Raw genomic sequence first — 17,500 nt, forward strand, 5'->3', positions numbered from 1 at the left:
AAAATCCTTTTGTGGCGGTGCGCCACAAATTCCTTTATGTATGGGAAACACTGAGAATTGACTACACTGGAATACAACAGAAGATGATAGAATAGATAAGAATAGAATCACACGTGGAAAAGTCTATAAAAAAACAGACTAAAATAGCACAGAGGAGAATGGAATATCCTGTAGAACAGAATCATGAGATGAGATGCTACACCAGCTGGTGTGCAACACTCTAAACATCGATTATCTTCACTTGTCAGCCATCTTACTGTGAGTCACGTCTCGGGTTTGCGCGCCGACGAAGCGCCCATGAACGTCACGCACACACAGAGCCACTTCCTGATACTTTACCGTGAGTCGAGCACTTCATCCGACGTGCCAATTACACCGAGCGCATTCCTCGTCTGCTGTAACGCACCACATTCAAATTCCATAACGCGATGCATATCTCGTCGCGGAGTGAAAACATCTCTGTCTCGACTGTCTCTTCACCCCTTAAAGTTCCCTCATTTCCCCGCGTTGATGCTATCATTAAAACTAGCTGCGGGCTAGAAGATAAATCCGTCTGCACAAAGCTATCTCCGCGCTCCATCATTATGCCAATTACTGCTTAGAAACCATAGGATGGGGGGATGGAGGAGAGAGGAGAGAAGACAGCTCTCCATGCTTCCTCCTTTGCTGTCATTCACAGCAGTTGCGTTGCTCTACTGTACGTCTTTATGGCAGCCGGGCCACAGAGAGTGGCTTGCAGGGCTCAAAGTACCCACCTTATTTCTGAATGCCCCGCTGTGAAATAATGATGGGTGCAACAAGGTCCGGTTCAGAACATGACCGATTGTTGCAGCTTGGCGCATTTCCTCGTTAAAACTCCGACGCTGGGGGAAAAAAAGTTGCTTGTCACAATAAAATACACTCGTTTGACGACTTATTTCAGGCAATGTACTAATTGTATCTATCCCATCCGCTATTTCTGTTGCTCTTTGAACAACTCTGGATATTTATTGACGAGATTTTTGCCAAGCTGGACGCGCTACGGGGGTTTAGGGTTCAAATCGCTAAAGCGGAAGTCAAACTGTGGGAGATTGTTGCTCCACTTCACGGAGATCTCCGGGCTACAGTGTGCAGCACATTCACTGTGTGTGGAAGCCTCCAGGCAGACCCAGATACAGGACGGAGAGATGTTCCAGAGCATTTGTTTAATAAGGTATACAGTAGGTATTTCATCTCATGGGTAACTGCCACGGGGTGCTTGTAAAAGTGGTGCAGAAACGGTAAAGGGATAGTTCGGATTTTTTTGATGTGGGGTTGTATGAGGTACTTGCCGACGGTCAGTGTACTACAGGCAGTGGAATGCAGCCGGTGCGGTCCCAGTTTGGAGAAATGGAGACCGGCCGCGTCAGGCGAAGTAGAGCTGTCTGCTGAGTGTGAACGGGGTCATGAGCAACTAGAACGACCGCACAAGTGAGCAGTCGACTCGACATCCATGTCTGTCCAGACTTTGACGTTTGAGCAAAATGTTTGCTCAAACGTCAAAGCGTTACTGAGGTGTGGCGTTACTGAGGTGTGGCGTTACTGAGGTGTGGCGTTACTGAGGTGTGGCGTTACTGAGGTGTGGCGTTACTGAGGTGTGGCGTTACTGAGGTGTGGCGTTACTGAGGTGTGGCGTTACTGAGGTGTGGCGTTACTGAGGTGTGGCGTTACTGAGGTGTGGCGTTACTGAGGTGTGGCGTTACTGAGGTGTGGCGTTACTGAGGTGTGGCGTTACTGAGGTGTGGCGTTACCGAGCTTGAAAATGGCGTCCTGGGACTCGAACACGGCTCTCCGGTGTGAAAGGCAAGTGCTGCTTAGGCCCGCCTCCATCCACCTCGGCCACAACACCCTTACTGGCCACCGCGCTATTTCAATATCAAGAGTTTATGACATGTAGAACATTCATATAAACACATATCTAGAAACATGATATCCAACATAGCTTTGGTTCATAAATGTGAGATTTCCGACGTATCCGTGGATTGCAGAAACCTATAGTGGCGAGCAGGCTGCATTTGGCTCGACGATGAAGAGGCAGGTGTGTTCTGATGCCCTCTCCACTCATCAAGCCCTATTAGATGAGCAGCATGGTCCATTAGGAAGTGCCCTTTTTCTCCAATCACATTTTGTGACAAGGGGATTTCTCGCGGCACCGGGGTGACGTGACCTCGGAGACGGAAGATGGAGAGCGGCTCAGAGTGATCTTTTGGGAACAAGGGATTAATATTCCTCTTCATTTTGTCTCGTTATCCTCTCTCCCCTGAAGGGACAACGTGACGGCCGCTCTCCTGTCATCCTGTCACGCCACGAAATGTTAATGGAGAGACTATTTTTACATGGGTCGCGGCGCCACGTCTGGCGCAGCTGCACACGCTGGACACATGGACATGACCATGGCAATATGCAGACGGGCGATATGCAGACGGTTAGACAAAAGACACGCATGCTCTCCAGAGCTCAGTCCTGAAGAAAAACTATCCCCCACCTCCCCTGTACTGGCCCCCGCCCCCTTCAAACCTCCATCGGTCCAACTTTTCGTTCTGCTTTTATCCATTTCCCTTCGATTTGACTTCAGCGGCGGCGTTAACTTCTCGTTTGATCTGCTCTTAATATTGTGGGGGACGAGGAAGAAGCTGAAGCATCTGACAGGCCCTCCACACGCATCTGCATGGTGGAGCTCTCATCTTCTGACGCAGGCACTTATTATCACCGACAGCACGTCTGACTCATTCCTTGCAGCCGCCCGAAGAGTGGAGACATTCTCATGTTAGCGAGCTCCACCCGCCCAGGGTGACATGCTGTTCAAACTAAGGACGCGAGCTCCACCCGCCCAGGGTGACATGCTGTTCAAACTAAGCACACTTTACCACGGTTGGGCTTGAAGGCGCTTCAGAAATAATGGGAAGGTGAAATAACGGAATACTGAATAAGGGAAGATAGGAGTTCAAACATCTCGGGCCCTATCTTGGTACAGGCGCTATCCGCTTTTTGCGCTTGCGCACCCGTTTGTGTGCCTTAAACTTAAGGATGGCTTTACCGGTAATCAACCCACTTTGTATCATATATATAATCTGGGTAATATAAGCACTTGGCAGCGTTTTGCCTTCTCTCTCTGGTTTCTCCAACTACTGCCAACAATAATGTTGGCAGTAGTTGGAGAATTGATTTGACTCAAATGAATAACTCATTAACTCAAATCAACTCTCAATAACTGTCAAACTAGATGACGGTTTTTAAGTCATTCATCTAGTTTGACAGTTATTGAGGGTTGATTTGAGTTAATGAGTTAATCATTTGAGTTAGTGTGGACCAGTGATGTCACTGGTCCACACTTTAACACTCAATAACTGTCAAATGAAATGACAGACTTCAAAACAGTTTACAGTTTTCTGATATACTACTGATGTTCTAATGATACAAAGCTGGTTGAAAATGGGCAGTGTTCCTTTAAGTCTCGCATTCCAGGGAATTACGTTAACGTCTGCGGGTCTTATAGGCGTAAGTGGCTCGAGCGCAACTCGGAGGAGAGAAAACTATCTGAAGCTTTCTTTGTTGGAGTCCAGGTATGTTTTACAAGAAAGTGCTCGTCATTGTCGACGATAACGTTATCTGACCTGGCTAACAGTGGATACTTGCTTGCTTGCTGTGTACCGGGTTCAAAGTAGTAGGCTACGTTCTTTATTTTACCCCCTTCACTGTCCGCTCCAAAAACAACTCTCTTATTTTGCGGCGTGACCGCCGGAAGTGTTAAAAGGACCCAGAAGAATTTGGCCCACTGTAAGGTCTGAACATAAGGTGAATACTTTGATATAAAAAACAATAAACGGGGCAACTCCAATCTTGAACAATCTCAGCATGAGACGCCAGCTCTATTATTCTTCCGCTTCCAGCATAACCTAGCGTCAAGCGCCCCCACAACAACAACACACACACTTCCGTTTCCTGTCTTCAACATAAGAGCCTACAGTGCATTGGCTGTCTAGAACGTAAACATAAATTATATAGCACCTTCATAAAAATAGCTTACACAATCATGCAAGACACACTGGAACTCCGTCCTACAACATTATTCATAATAAATGCCATGCATTGCATTGGCAAACGTATCAGAAATGAATTTGTTCACTTTTATTCAGTCAGTTGTTGTTACATCAATAGAATTTAAATTAACAGTTTGTACTGAATGTTTGGGCTAAAATAGCTCCTAAATTTTTTTTTTTTTTACATAAAGTAAAGTAAATACACAAAACATTTGCATTTTAAACCTTTAAAGTTTTTATTTAATATGTATATTAAATTGCGAGTTTTCTTGCTTATAGACTAGTCGCAAATACAATTTGAGACTAGTCGACGGGGAAATTAGTCGAAATTCCCATCCCTAGTTGCACGTGACATGTACAAGTGCTTGTAACTTGAGTCAGGCTTGTGTCTGGGCAGATCAACCCTGCTGAGGCAGCTTAGCTGCTGAAACATTGGGCTTTATGACCATCTGAAATCATTGCATCAGAGCTGCGGGTGTGCGGATACTTTTACAGCATTTCCATGATCTGATTCGTTCCACACCCCAGTTTACTGTAAAGACTAAACACATTGAATGTCATACTTAAGGTCCTTACACATCGGGAGCGTTTTTTTCGTGCGATTAATTTGCACGTCAATAATATTTTCCGAACCTATATCAGTCAATGCAACCGTGCATACCAACGGCGAAGTTTCGCTGAGCGTTATTGCTGCGTTTATTTTTTCGAACAATTTTTCAGAAATTCGCTTCCGACGTGTACACATCTGTGGCTGTGATTGACAGGTGGGTCAAAACTCGCATCGCAATTTCGTACCGTACATTCGCATCGCTCTTGATGTGTAAGGACCTTTAGACTGTGGACTTTGTGATGTCGTCTCTTATTTTCAATGAATCATTCTGAAGTAATTTGCCATGACACTTTGTAATAAATCTTTTTCCAGTACGCTTCAGTTTGTGGCAGTGATAGTGGCAGTTCGGTGCATCCGAGTCACGAGGAACTTCCCGTGTGGCAGCTAGGCGCCACCCACCGAGGACGAGATGCTCTTCAAATCAAGGAGTCCTGGTGGGTGGACTGCCTGTTGACAGTATGTCGGGGTCGTAGCTCAAGCTTTTGATGAAGAAAGGCATTGTCTTCAAAGGGTAACATAACATTCAGATGAATGCTACCTTGGACATAAAGACGGCACAGACAAAAGAAAGTAACATCGCAAATAAATCGATTATTCTTTAAAGAAAGCACTAAGCATCATGCCCCCCGGGGTGGCATGGAATTCAAATGAAGTGCGCTTGACGGTTTGACTCTGTCACCTCCTTTTCTGTGTCACAAACACACGGCTGCTTTTATTGTGGAGAGGAAAGTTGCACACTGCCTCCCAGGGCTGCTTTTATTGTGGCGAGGAGAGTAAGTTGCACACTGCCTCCCAGGTTGGCAATTCTATTAAAAGTCAAACAGCAGCGCACTGTAATGGTTCGACTAAACCGCGGCGCAACAGTTCCACAGCAATAGCCCCCGAAATGGTAGCCTAACACACACCGAGGTCTGCATCCCCTTACACTTACACTTAGCCCAGATTGTTTACAATGCTGCAAAGTCCAAATCAATAGGGCCTGCCAAGCCGGGAACAGCATAATGTTCCATTACAACTCTCTGCTGCTATTCAATTACAGCTCCGGAGTTGGAGAAGTTTCAGCTAGCTCAGGTCCCCAGAGGGGGAAGCACGGAGAGAAAGTATGAGAGAGAGAGAGAGAAATACATCTCTAAAACTGACAAACAGCTAAAATAAAGTTATGGCACGCCACCCCCTTGACTTTTCCAGTCTTCCTTGAAGCTGTGGTGCACGGGTGTGTAGATGACGGGAGCTCTTCTGAGCATTTTCACCCTCAACTTTCCCCAACGTTTGCTGGAGTCCATTATTTGCTGTTATAGAGACACTGCAGAGCGCCTCATCATTCAGAAACCACGGCCAAAACGGGCGGAAAACACAAACTCCCGTCCAATCCTGGCGTTCTCCTATGTCGCGTGCATTAGTGTCCTCTAGAGAGAGAGCGGCGTCAGCGGAGGACCAAAATGCGAGACTCATTAGCCAATGAACAGCCAGGAATGGGTCTCGCGCTACTTTTGCATGCTGAAATAAAGCTGATAATGTACAATTTGATTCAAGGGGGGGAAAAACCCTTTCAGAGTACAACACAAACTGTCTATTTTGCTGCAACTTGACAGTGCTGCTTAATCCAGGACCTTACTTCCTGGAAATATTGAGAGTAAAAAAAATGGTCCATTGGACTGGAATGGAGATGTCGATACTCTTCTATCTACATGGCTCTGGCGTGCATGGTCGGGTGTTGCACAAAAAGATCGTATATGCGGAAGATGAACACTCCAACTTACTTCATTGACAGCTAGATCCACATTTTTCTTCTCGCCAATTCTCAATGGCGTCCTTGTTTTGCTCAGGAGTACAAAAAAACTTTAACTGGCAATTTTTTACATTTGTTGTCTGCGCAGCCCCACCACACAACAGCTTTTAGCTATGTTTAATTCAAGGAATATGACGCTGGTGTGTGGAAGTGAACGGAAGCTCTCCCCCGTGATGGGCGTGGCCTATTTCATGCAGTGTCTCTATATCATGGTCTGGGGGAATACTCGAGAATACTCGATTATGATTGGCTGCAGGGTGTCCATTCATTTGTGATAATGTCCAGTGATAATGTACACCTAGCTAAATGGTCTGTTCATCGTTCATATCAATTAAGGGTTAATATGGCACTTTTATAAGTTTAGAGTAAGTTAAGTTAGTCGTCAAAATAACTATTTAGATTACCCGTGTGCTCAGTTGATCAAAAATAACGGCTATTTAGAAATCTGTCGTTTTCTGAGATCTGCTGATGTTGTCAGCTGACAGAAGCCGGGCTCTCAGCTGTCAACTGTCAAACCAGCTCGGTTTACAACTTTGCAGCAAGGCAGCCAGGCGCTTTGCAAGAGCGCGTGCTTCCTGTATGACTGATGCAAATCAAGTCGAAGAGGAAAAAGATGAGATCAACAAAAAGAAAACAACGAAATGTGTGACGCCACCATCCTCCGTTCTTATCTCACTTTCATTGGACCCCCGCCCCTCCCAATGACCTGTCCACCTCCACCTTATGACATGTGCCCCGCCCCTCCCAATGACCTGTCCACCTCCACCTTATAACATGTGCCCCGCCCCTCCCAATGACCTGTCCACCTCCACCTTATGACATGTGCCCCGCCCCTCCCAATGACCTGTCCACCTCCACCTTATGACATGTGCCCCGCCCCTCCCAATGACCTGTCCACCTCCACCTTATGACATGTGCCCCGCCCCTCCCAATGACCTGTCCACCTCCACCTTATGACATGTGCCCCGCCCCTCCCAATGACCTGTCCACCTCCACCTTATGACATGTGCCCCGCCCCTCCCAATGACCTGTCCACCTCCACCTTATGACATGTGCCCCGCCCCTCCCAATGACCTGTCCACCTCCACCTTATGACATGTGCCCCGCCCCTCCCAATGACCTGTCCACCTCCACCTTATGACATGTGCCCCGCCCCTCCCAATGACCTGTCCACCTCCACCTTATAACATGTGCCCCGCCCCTCCCAATGACCTGTCCACCTCCACCTTATAACATGTGCCCCGCCCCTCCCAATGACCTGTCCACCTCCACCTTATGACATGTGCCCCGCCCCTCCCAATGACCTGTCCACCTCCACCTTATGACATGTGCCCCGCCCCTCCCAATGACCTGTCCACCTCCACCTTATGACATGTGCCCCGCCCCTCCCAATGACCTGTCCACCTCCACCTTATGACGTGTGCCCCGCCCCTCCCAATGACCTGTCCACCTCCACCTTATGACGTGTGCCCCGCCCCTCCCAATGACCTGTCCACCTCCACCTTATGACATGTGCCCCGCCCCTCCCAATGACCTGTCCACCTCCACCTTATGACGTGTGCCCCGCCCCTCCCAATGACCTGTCCACCTCCACCTTATGACATGTGCCCCGCCCCTCCCAATGACCTGTCCACCTCCACCTTATGACATGTGCCCCGCCCCTCCCAATCACCTGTCCACCTCCACCTTATGACATGTGCTTGTTCGTCCCATCCATCCATGCAGCACCTCATCTCCCCGATCTTCAATGTGTGTGGGGAGAGATGGCTTGTGTCAGGATTTATTTTTTATTTTTTACCCAGGAAGAGTAGCCCTTATCCAGGCATTCTACTGCCAGTAACTAGGCCTGTCTCCTGGGAGCCCATATCACCACAGGGGTTCAAGAGAAAGATGGCAGGAGAGAGAGAGAGAGAGAGAGAGAGAGAGAGAGGGACAGAAATGCCAAAGACAGGGGGTAGAGAGAGCGAGAAAAGGATCAATAAAAGGAAAGAGACACAAAGAAAAGTCAAATCACAAAGATGAAGAGAGATGCGAGAGAGGGAGAGAGAGAGAAAGAGAGAAAGAGAGAGACAGAGAGAGAGATGGAGAGAGAGAGGAAGAGAGAGAGAGAGAGAGGGAGAGAGACAGAGAGAGAGATACAGAGAGAGAGAAATAAAGAGAGAAAGAGAGAGACAGAGATGGAGAGAGAAAGAGAGAAAGAGAGAGAGCAGAAGAAATGAAGTTTTCTTTGCGTCTCCTGCGGTGTTGAAAGGTCATCATGGGGTCCCTATGGGAACAATTAAAGGGCCTAGTGGCAAGTGTGTGTGTGTGTGTGTGTGTGTGTGTGTGTCTCACACTGAGGACAAGCCTCCCTGAGAATAGAGGAGATATGGAGAGAGAGAACATTGCATAGCCTTTTTAAAATACCCCAACACACCTAAAGACAGCAGAGATCCTGCTGCCCCTATCCTTCATCCTCTCCTCCGTTTTCCTACATCTATTTTTATCCTACAATTGATTTTTCTCTAAATCAGGGGAGGAGCTTAAACACAGTTTTAAATCAGGGGAGCTTAAACGCTGTTTTAAATCAGGGGAGCTTAAACGCAGTTTTAAATCAGGGGAGCTTAAACACAGTTTTAAATCAGGGGAGCTTAAACGCAGTTTTAAATCAGGGGAGCTTAAACGCTGTTTTAAATCAGGGGAGCTTAAACGCAGTTTTAAATCAGGGGAGCTTAAACGCTGTTTTAAATCAGGGGAGCTTAAACGCAGTTTTAAATCAGGGGAGCTTAAACACAGTTTTAAATCAGGGGAGCTTAAACGCAGTTTTAAATCAGGGGAGCTTAAACACAGTTTTAACGTAGAGGTAGCCCTAGTCAACTTTGCTCGAGGCCCAATAAGTCAAAAATCTCAAGCCAAGTCTTAAAGTCTTCCAATGGTCAAATCAAACTCCTCCACAGGCTATGTCCCACCTCTCTACCCTGTTCCACTGGGAATATGGCATGATAAGGAATCACATCCCCTGGGAATGTTATTTCAGCTCGACTTTAAGTCTAAATGTAGAACAGTCAAGTCCAAGTCAATGTCAAGTCTCAAGTCTAAATGTAGAACACATCCAAAACAAATCAAGAGTCCAGTATCAATTGTGTGCTGCATAGCCTTGTCTATACCTGGACTCAGTGTTATATCCATTCTAGTCTTGATGCCAGATCCATGAGAGTTCTTGTGCTGATACACTATGGCCATTTACACCTGGCATTAACATGCGTTTTCTGCCATCAGATTGCAATCCGATTGTATTTTATCACTTGAAAGTACAGGTGTAAACACCCCCAAAACGCATTGAAGAAGGATTGCAATCTGATCGGCCAAACCACCTCCGGAGGTGGTCAGGGACGCATTATGACAACATTTAACACAAGTGTAAATGCAATGCGTCCTCTCAAAACGCATTCAGCAACTACCGGAAATACATAATCTTCGGAAGTCGGTGACGGCGCGCACACCTGTCCTGAACGCAATTCCCTGGCAGCACCGCACCGGTGTGTGCCCTCATCTCGGAGGTTTTGCCACGGCTGTAACCACCTGTGTTGCGTTCAGGTAACATCCTAAATTACAATATTATACAATTGAGAGCATAATTTCTCTTTTATATCAACACTTCTCCTTTGGAAAAGGAGTGGAAAATGAAAGGAAAATGAGGGAGAAAGGGTTCGAACCCTTTCCCCCTCATTTTCCTTTCATATAAAAGATAAATTATGCTCTCAATTGTATAACATTGTAATTTAGGATGTTACCTGAACGCAACACAGGTGGTTACAGCCAATGACATGCACGGAAAACGTATGTAGGCTATGTGTGTGTGTCACGGACCCAGTGTCTCCCAGCTCCATGGGAGAAGAACCTACAGAGAAAACTGCTATATCGACACGTCTGAAAAACTACCTCATGAGAGCGCAAAAGCTTTTTGCAATATTTGGGAGGTTTTTCGAAATTTACGTGTTTGCATTACCCGATTTTTATTGCGATATTTAGTAATGGAAACACGGCTTACAGACAGGCCAAGGACAAGAACAAGAAAAGTGGCAGGGGCAGAGCAACGTGTCCTTTTTATAAAGAAATAGATGCAGTGCTGCGTGATCGGCCATCGTTTTGTCCAGGTGAAGGGGACATTCACTGCGCATTTGAGCTTAACAATAACCTCTATTTCCCTGTGCATGTATGCAAACATGCATGCACACGTTCAGGGAGCGCGCGCGTGATGACGTTCGAGCTGGAGAGCAATCGGATTGCAATCTGTTCACCCAAAACGCATGTTAGTGCCAGGTGTAAATGGAATCAGGCTGAAGTGATAAAATACAATCTGATTGCAATCTGATGGCAGAAAACGCATGTTAATGCCAGGTGTAAATGGCCTCTATGTTACTGCATGCTGCAGATCTCTCTGTGGGTCTGATACACTATGTTACTGCATGCTGCAGATCTCTCTGTGGGTCTGATACACTATGTTACTGCATGCTGCAGAGCTCTCTCTGGGTCTGATACACTACGTTACTGCATGCTGCAGATCTCTCTCTGGGTCTGGGATACTTTCCCTCAGCCGGCTGGTTATGGGAGGGAACCGTTCACTTGGCCAGTCATATGCCAGTGATGGCTTCAGTCCTCTCCAATCAGTAACGACTTTGCGATCAGACAACACGGGAGGCGCAGCCCATTTTCCAAACCACTCTCTCATCGGTGCTACGACCTGTCACTCATTCAGTTTCAACCCGCCTTCAAAAACCAGCAGTGGCTGTTAACTGGCACAGACTCACTTATGTAGTATGCGGAGTGCAGCGATTCAACGTAAGATTTGAATCTGGGGAGAGACTATGTCCATTCTAACAGGCATAGGTCTAACTACACAGTCAGTCTTCAGCTCAGTCTAACAGGCATAGGTCTAACTACACATTTAGACTACACATACATTATTTAGAACAGGTCATGCTGTCATGCTGTTATAAATAAGCCTCCCCTTAGGCGCCTCATTGCATACTCAATTACAATATCTCTATTCACCTTATTCAGAAGAGACCGTCTGGCTCGAGAGACTAACAGGAAGTGTAAATACAATCAGAGGTTCCGATTGTATTTACACTTCCTGTGACTCAGAAAACCTAGTCTGACTCATATGTGAGTCAAACTAGGTTTGACCAGGTGAGTCAGACTAGTTTGAGCAGGAAAAACAGCCGGCGTTTTGAACAGGAAGTCGCGATACAATGGGTCAAGTGGGCGGGGCTGCATAATTTGAATAGAGACGTTGCTGTGATGTAGCCTTCTAAAACGTGTTGATTACTATAGATCTTTTTTCGTTTCTTTGTGTCTGTCCCCTCTTGTCTGTTGACCTGTTCTTTGATCCTTGTCTTTCCTTAATTTTCTCTTGCTCTTTATCATATCGGTCATGTTAATAACATGTTTGTATGAATAGATAACATCTCTAACATCAACCACCCCCACTACCCATTTTATCGCTTATCATTCCTTCTCTTCAGCCTGTTCTCTCGGAGCTTGATTCATCATTGTCTCCGCTATTCTTCTCCTCGTCACACACTCACACTGTGTCAACGCCATGACTGTTACTTGTGTCTAGTGTTGTCACGGTTTTCGGTACTTAGTCGGTACTACATTGCTACGGTACTGAACGGTACCTGTTTTTCATGGTACCAAGGGTACCATGCCACCATGGCTTTAACTCCAGGCGACTGAGGCGAGTTTATTTGAGTGCTGGCAATGAACACCAAAACATGGACACAGCCGTCAGCTAACGTTAGCCTGTCTGCCTGAGCAACACACATACAGTACATACTGCGCATACAGCCCCGCGCACTTCCGGGACTACGGTGTCCCCGAACGTCCACACGTAATCGCCAACAGTTATTCACAGCTTGTTGATACGAGCAGTGCGCACAGGCGGCGAAGAGAATGGCTAGTGGAAGTACAGCAGGAGAGGCTGCTCCGATTCCAACAACTCAACTTGTAGAGAAGAAGAATGCAAAGAGTCGCATTTGGAAATATTTCGTATTCAAGGCAAATGCAAAAACCAAACAGGGTAACACATCCAATCTCGCCAAGCACCTGAAAGACAGGCACCCAGACCTGTTTAAAGTAAATGGTAAATGGCCTGCATTTATATAGCGCTTTTATCCAAAGCGCTTTACAATCAGTAGATAGTCTACATTCACCCATTCATACACCAATGGCGGCAGGCTGCCACGCAGGGTGCCTACACACCATCGGGAGCAAGGAGGGTTAAGTGTCTTGCCCAGGGACACAACGACAGCAGCTGGGAGGGAGCGGGGATCGAACCGCCAACCCTTGCGTCACTCTACCTCCTGAGCTTTGAAAGAATTCAAGGTGGGTTAATTCTTTCAAACGGTGTAAAATAACACGTTTAACAACATATCAAACGGACCTTATCCTGTCACATTAGTTTTTGAGATAGCTGGCAATGCATTGTGTAACCAAAAAACATTTGGCTAACGTTAACGTGTTTTGTAATGGAATCTTTATGGGACATGGCTAATACCTGGCACAGCGTTAGCTAGCATAGTGTAGCACGTGTGCAATGCAATGTTTGTAATGGAATCATTATGGGACACGGCTAATAGCCAAACTTAGCCATAGTTCCATAATGATTCCATTACAAACATTGCATTGCACACATGCTACACTATGCTAGCTAACGCTTTGCCAGGTATTAGCCATGTCCCATAAAGATTCCATTACAAAACACGTTCACTAGTACCGGTACCGACTCCTGAATTATTGGTACCGTGACATCACTACTTGTGTCACACACTCCCACTGTGTCAACGCCATGACTGTTACTTGTGTACGGTAAGGCAGCACACACCTTTGGATATGTCCACAATGTGATCACTATAAAAGAGAGCAAGGATCACACAAAACAACACCAGAAATCTATTTGAAAGCTGTAGCTAAGAAAAAACTGAATCCTAATAATATTGTCCCCAGAAATGTAGTCTATTTACATGAGCGGATTTGTGAGTTTATAGGTGGCAAATTATGTCTCTCCATGGCACTCTGTCTGGTCCATCTCTCCATGGCACTCTGTCTGGTCCATCTCTCCATGGCACTCTGTCTGGTCCATCTCACTCTCTGACTCTCCTCAGCACCGCTCTGCATCTCTTCAGAAAACCAGCAGCAGATTGACTGTTGTGTCCTCGGGGAGTTGAGTGGATTCCTCTCACTCAGCATGCTCCTCCCCCGCCGGAGCCGCTACTTCACAGTAAAAGTGCGGCGACCGTCAATATCAAAATAAGTGCGCGCCTGCTGGTCTGCGAATGCGAGGCAGACCGGCTGTTTGCTTTAATGTAAGGAGATAAACGGAGCTTTGGACACACACGCGCGCGCGCGCACACACAAACACACACACACACACACAAACAAACAAACAAACACACACACAGGCACACACTTGTAAAAAATATCAATGGGCTCGTATACAAAGACAAGCGGCGCATACAACACATAACTAAGACACAATCACACACAGACCCTGCATGATAGATGATTTAAATTTAAACAAACTTAAATGCCCAAAGTGCACAAGTAGTGGTGACAACTTTGTTTGTAGATGCTCAAATCCTTGGTCACACATTGATCCATGTCTTTCTGTCGCCCTCTCGACTCAATACTGTCCAATAAAGCAAAGATAGCATGAAGAGAACACTGAGCTCTGAGCTATCTGCAACAAACACCTCCTTTACCCTCTTATCTATTCCACTCATCACACTTTCTGACTCTCCTTTCATCTCCTCTCATCAGCCTCTCTCTGGTCGCCCTCGCGCCTCCTTCTCTCCTCTCTCATCTTTCACTAATGAGCCTGTCTCTTCTTTGCCTCTTGTCAGCCCCCGTCTGTACTCATCAGTTCACCAGAGACCATCTCTGTCAGGGTCCTCCCCTCATCAGTTCACCAGAGTCCATCTCTGTCACTGCCCTCCCCTCATCAGTTCACCAGAGTCCATCTCTGTCACAGCCCTGCCCTCATCAGTTCACCAGAGACCATCTCTGTCACTGCCCTCCCCTCATCAGTTCACCAGAGACCATCTCTGTCACGACCCTCCCCTCATCAGTTCACCAGAGACCATCTCTGTCACGGCCCTCCCCTCATCAGTTCACCAGAGTCCATCTCTGTCACTGCCCTCCCCTCATCAGTTCACCAGAGTCCATCTCTGTCACTGCCCTCCCCTCATCAGTTCACCAGAGTCCATCTCTGTCACTGCCCTCCCCTCATCAGTTCACCAGAGACCATCTCTGTCACTGCCCTCCCCTCATCAGTTCACTAGAAACCATCTCTGTCACAGCCCTCCCCTCATCAGTTCACCAGAGACCATCTCTGTCACTGCCCTCCCCTCATCAGTTCACTAGAAACCATCTCTGTCACAGCCCTCCCCTCATCAGTTCACCAGAGACCATCTCTGTCACGACCCTCCCCTCATCAGTTCACCAGAGACCATCTCTGTCACTGCCCTCCCCTCATCAGTTCACCAGAGACCATCTCTGTCACTGCCCTCCCCTCATCAGTTCACCAGAGACCATCCCTCCTCCTGCACTTATCCATCTTCCTCTCATCACTCCTTATTAAAACCACTCTCCTTCCCTTTGAATTGTTTGCAGCATGTATTTCTCTGACTAGCTACAGTACAGTAAGTACAGTATGTAGCAGTACAGTAAGTACAGTAAGTACCAGTAAGTACAGTAGTCCCTCCATGCCTGCCACTCTATCAATCTGAATGAAGTTAATCACCAATCTAAGGCTGAGTGTCAATATAGCTTTCCCTCTCTCTCTCTGAGTGACATTAAAAGCAGTGGGAAGTAGGGATGCAACAAATCTTTTTTTTATGTACGATTATAGTCTGAGAAAAAACCACGATTATCACGGTGTCACGATTATTATTATGGACGTCTAAAAATCACATGAGCATTCTTTGAACGGAGGTTTTATTGTATTTTCCCCGCATTGTTTAACAGTTGATGTCTTTTGGAAGGCAAATAATGCACTAACCAAAATATTTGTCCAAAATAATAAATAAAATAAATCAAGTCTGACTGTAACATTCATGACTGTATCTCTCTTTGGAACAAAACATAGTCAGGCTGCAGCCTGCACAATCTCTCTGCAAGGCTCTTTTGATGAACTAAACTATCTTGTCTACATTTATTTTGGATCACCTGAGTAGAGAACTTGTAAAACATGGTGGAAAAACAGATCTAGTTTATACTTTAACAATATGAAAATAAATAACATAATAAGTGACCCCCTAGGAGAAATATAACGAATGTGGGTAATACACTTTAGTGTTATCATCAACTGTGTCATCCATGCCTATTAGTTTTATTATTATTAATTTTTAATCATCTAATGTTATTTTATGAATGGATTCTATGAGTCCCCACGAGTCTCCCCTATACAGACGAGCCCACTGGTCAACAACCACTCAAGCAGGAAGGTTGCGGGAGGCTTACAGGCGGGTTACAAGCATAATAAGCATCACATGTCTATGTTTTGATCCAGACATCCAACAAGTGTTTACATGTTTTGCTGCTTCCTGCTCTTCCAGGAAAACATTGAAAAAGCACTTAGGACTCCACCGAAAATACTTTTTGAGATCTGAGGCTATTCATCAAACATTCGGCGCTGTAGGTTCGGAAGGCCAGGCCTAATGATGCTGGAGAACACATTGACATTTTGTAAAGGGGCACAGTGAATGACGTGTGTGTGTGTGTGTGTGTGTGTGTGTGTGTGTGTGTGTGTGTGTGTGTGTGTGTGTGTGTGTGTGTGTGTGTGTGGTTGGGGGAAAGGGGGGGGGGTCACCAGGGGCCTCTTCGTGAAGCCGATGGACAAAATAAATGAAACCGGAATCATCCCCCTTTATTATTTCATAGGTAATAACATTGGATATTTTTATGATATATTGATTGCCGGACTGGAAATGTCCCCGATTTTCATTTGAGAAATCTGGTCACCTTACCTTAGCTGCGACTGGTTTTCGTCAGGTTTTGCAGATTGGGGAGACGTCCTCTTTAACAACACCCTGGGTGTCCTTTTTGTATCCGAAATGCTCCCTTACCGATGACTTTAGATGTTTTTTGGGGGGGAAACAGAGAATCTTTTTTAGTTGCTTCTGGTCTCTCTGGCTCTGCCATGACGTTAGCTGTAATGCTAGCGTATGCACGCCAAGGCAAGGGAGAGATAACTAACGTTACGTTACATCGATCTCCGTTCAGTAAACAAATTAAGATGAGGCCACGGAGACCACGGTTTGTGTCAGGCGACTCGGTCACAGAGCACACGTCTTAGAAATATTTATGTTGGGCTGTCGTCCATGGTGGCTAGGCTACTGGGAGCAGACTGGGAGACTCAGCTGTGTTTGGTCGGTGCACCCGCTAAATAGTCCGTGATGAAAACGAAGCGAGAGAGACAGGTTCCTCTCGTTCCAGCGCTGTCTGCGCCGCACGGAAGTTTAAACTGACGGACTGTTGTGAAACAAAACACTCGGTGTAGCGGGGCCTCTGCGGTTATATAACCGTGACGTTTTAAATGGCGGTTAATAGTCAAACCGGTTAACCCCTGCATCCCTAGTGGGAAGTGGCCACAAGGCGCGCAGAAGGCACAGCCTCCTGAGAAGCAGCAGTAGCAGTAGTACATCTTCCTCACTTCCCTGCCCATCCTTTGTCCCACATCTGTCTGTCCCTCTTCATCACTCCATTCATCTGTCTGTCCCTCTTCATCACTCCATTCATCTGTCTGTCCCTCTTCATCACTCCATTCATCTGTCTGTCCCTCTTCATCACTCCATTCATCTGTCTGTCCCTCTTCATCACTCCATTCATCTGTCTGTCCCTCTTCATCACTCCATTCATCTGTCTGTCCCTCTTCATCACTCCATTCATCTGTCTGTCCCTCTTCATCACTCCATTCATCTGTCTGTCCCTCTTCATCACTCCATTCATCTGTCTGTCCCTCTTCATCACTCCATTCATCTGTCTGTCCCTCTTCATCAC

The 17,500-nt window shown here is 46.4% G+C and overlaps 1 protein-coding gene across 1 annotated transcript in view; it reads right to left on the reverse strand.

Annotated features, from left to right (window-relative positions):
- LOC310793673 (zeta-sarcoglycan-like) overlaps positions 1-17,500 on the reverse strand; it is a gene marked incomplete at both ends in the record, with an annotated part of 410,080 nt that overhangs the window by 139,535 nt on the left and 253,045 nt on the right. The window lies entirely within an intron of this gene.

Source organism: Poromitra crassiceps (genome assembly GCF_964638095.1).
Source record: "Poromitra crassiceps genome assembly, chromosome: 19".
Lineage (NCBI taxonomy): Eukaryota > Metazoa > Chordata > Actinopteri > Beryciformes > Melamphaidae > Poromitra > Poromitra crassiceps.